Source organism: Penaeus monodon, chromosome 8 (genome assembly GCF_015228065.2).
Source record: "Penaeus monodon isolate SGIC_2016 chromosome 8, NSTDA_Pmon_1, whole genome shotgun sequence".
NCBI lineage: Eukaryota > Metazoa > Arthropoda > Malacostraca > Decapoda > Penaeidae > Penaeus > Penaeus monodon.
Window position 1 is genome coordinate 28,563,354 of NC_051393.1, and position 3,294 is coordinate 28,566,647.

Here is a 3,294-nt window from a genome sequence, read left to right on the forward strand (position 1 = left end):
GGCACACCTATTACTAGTAGGGGCCTTAGGAAACTTACATTTTGGTTTCATGTCCCTTATTGGTGTACGCTTCTGCTGTTTGTAAACATGATGTGAAAGAGATTACTACGCCAAACTGCTTCTGTGACAGTACTGTTCTTCAGCGAGATATTCACATTGTTCTGGGTGGACCAGTGCAGTATCTGGCTGCGGATGCAAGCTGGCTATAAGATGTCGGTCGGTCCTCATGGCCAGGAGCTAAAGCTGGCTGCAAGAATAGCTTCCTTTTCTGAGGCTTTCTGGCTCTTGCTACCAGCCACTCTTGAACCACATCGTTGGACTTGGTACAACAGTGCGGGTAATGTGGCCCAAGGAAATAAACCACATCCTCATTAGTACTTGCTGAGGATCCTCACAGAAACTACTGGGTATATCGGAGTTGCCGAGTTTCTATGGATTGGTTGATCATAGGATTAGTTAGCGGTTACCCTCAGAGTCCACTAAAAAAAACTCTCCGTCGTCCAATGATCATCATATGGTACTTCATGTGGACAGACTCAGGAAGAGGGAGTGTACAACGGGGGTTTGCTGAGGCCATTTCTCGTCGGTTTGCAGCACCGGGGAACCTGAGGGACCCTGTTCTGTGTCTTACCTTCAAGCATGAAATACTGTGATGTAGCTCAAGAATCGATTGGTGAACGCCAAGAGCAAAGCAGGCATTCATCTTGCAGAGACACTGGAATCCACAGATGCTTGTCACATGGGCTCGACGACACGTGGATCGCGACTTGTAGTGTTCACTGGTTGTGTGCAGGACTAGGTCACTGACTGAGAAAGGACATAGGAACAGTTTATCAGGAATCTTGCAGGAGGAGGCCATAAGCCATTTCTAGTCAAATGACCTTCCTCATGCCTACCAAGCCGGGAGAAAGCTGAACTCCAAGCCCTCTTCGGCAGGACGACTGCAGGTCCGTTTAGCAAGTGGCCAGATCGTCTCGGATCCTGTTGGTGTGTGGGAGCGTTGGGCTGAGTATTTCGAGCCGATGTATCAGGCTGATCCACAAAGACTTGGATGGCGGACAGTGTCGAGATTTTTTTTGCTGGACCCACCCATCAGCGAGGATTCACCCTTCCTGACTGAGGTCAGCGGGCAATCTCTAAGCTGAAGAGTGGTAAAGCAAACAGGTATCTGCGGCATCCCAGCTGAACTGGTGCAGACTATGGCGAGGGGCTTGCATGCTATCCTGTCCTGTGCCTCACTGCCAGAAATGTAGAACAGTAGCGCTCACTGCCACCACCCGTATAATACGTACGGGAACGAGGTATACTTTGGGAGCAGTCAATATGTAATTAGTAATGTGGAAATGAGAACAGATTCTGTACAGATGTTGGGGTGTGTGTAGTGTAAAATGCATGAACCAGCGAGACAAAATGGTAAGACGTAACCTGAGCGGAAGAAGGATTTGAGACGAGGATATTTCGGAATATTTAAGGATTTCTATTCCTATACAGGTCACCGCAAAATTTTATCGATTTCTATTCCTTGGAGGTCACCAGCAAAGCTCATCGATTCTATTCCCTTGGAGGTCATCAACAAAACTTTTATTACCATTCGCTTAAGAAATTAAAATAAACATCACAGAACACCTGAATTCTTTTATTATAATAGAAAAAAAAATCATTAAATAAAAATCCATAAAAGAAGTCAAATCTCATTAAATAGACAGTTACTAAAAAGGGTAGTGAAAACTAGTTCCTTTAAGAACATTATAAATAAAAACGTATAAAATTGAATTGCGCGGACTTCATATTGAAGCTACTATAAAAAACAAAAGAAAGAGCACCAGCTTATTATTCACTTCTTGAATGTATATGCATCGAGATGAAATACTTTGCCGCTAATAAACTCACAGCCCAAAATACCTTACTCAAAAGTGTGCTGCAGTATCACTAGCTACAGTATAATCCGTGAAACACATAAAAATAATAGAGGACAGCCCAGTCTAGGGTGTCTCCTACCTCAGCCTGCAGTAACTACTTCCCGAAAAGGTGAGAACCACCTAATTATACGTCATTAGCGAGACGGACGAATTGAGTAGCTCAGTTCGTTCGTTTGAGATTTGCGAAGTTCTGGTTTCGCCCGGGCCTTTCACTTATGGCCCGGCCTGTGTCAGCTTTTTATGGCTGTCTCATTTGGTTTTCTGACACTCGGTGCTTACCGTGGCGGTGGGATTGCCAGCAGGCGCTCCTGTAGCCGTGGTGTAAGCATCTCGCATAATCTCTTTACTAGCACGACAGCTGTGTTCTGCGTGCCTTGTCTCAGGAATTGCGTTTGCACACAATTCTCTAAGTAATGTATAAGTGTGGCGTTCGGCTCGCCGCAATGCATGCAACACCTTTCTTCACGTTCTATTGTTTGTATGATCTGCCATGCACAGTGGTAACCTAGACGCATTCTGTGCAGAATGACTTCGGTACCTCTGTTGTTTATATCATAGTGCCAGTGGTTCATAGCCGGTGGCGTCTGAGTACCAGCTGGCCGAGGGGAAGGATCTCGTTTCCTCTCTGTGAAGCTGCAGGAGGAAGGAGGTTGCCATCACCGTACACTTCTTCCCAAGTAATTTTCGGCTCCGATGTATTATCATGGGATTAGGGGGCATATCCCTGCCAACTTTGGCTAGTCTGTCAGCAAGCTCATTCCCTCTGATCCCTACGTGGCTGGGAACCCAGTTTATGATAATTCTTCTACCCTGTGCAAGAATCCTCTGTGCCAGTGTGAGGATGGTAGTCAGAAGGTAGATATTGTCAGTGGGTGAGCGCTGCTGAAGACAGTCGATGGCTCCTTCGGAGTCTGTATGTATGACCACGTGTCCTTCCCTCACGGACGCGTGGTTTAGTGCTCCCATGATAGCAACTGCCTCTGCCTGAAGCGAGGAGGCGTTGTCTGTTACCCTCATGGATATTGTGGCATCCCTTGCTGCGAAGCCGGCGCCTGCAGTGTGGGTCAAGGGATCGACTGATCCATCCATGTAGTATGTTCTGCTACCCGGAGGAGTGATGGTTGCAATGACCCTCTGGGTAGTAGCTCAGTGATGAGACCTTGCTTATATAGAGCTTGCGGCTATGCGCCCCCGCCCCCGTCGTGGTTGTGGTGATGGTGGTGATGTGGTGGTGGTTATGTATATATGCATCTATATATATATATGTGTGAGTGAGTGAGTGAGTGAGTGAGTGAGTGCGTGTGTAAATATATATATAATATATATATATATATATATATATATATATATAATAGATATATATAATTTTAAATTT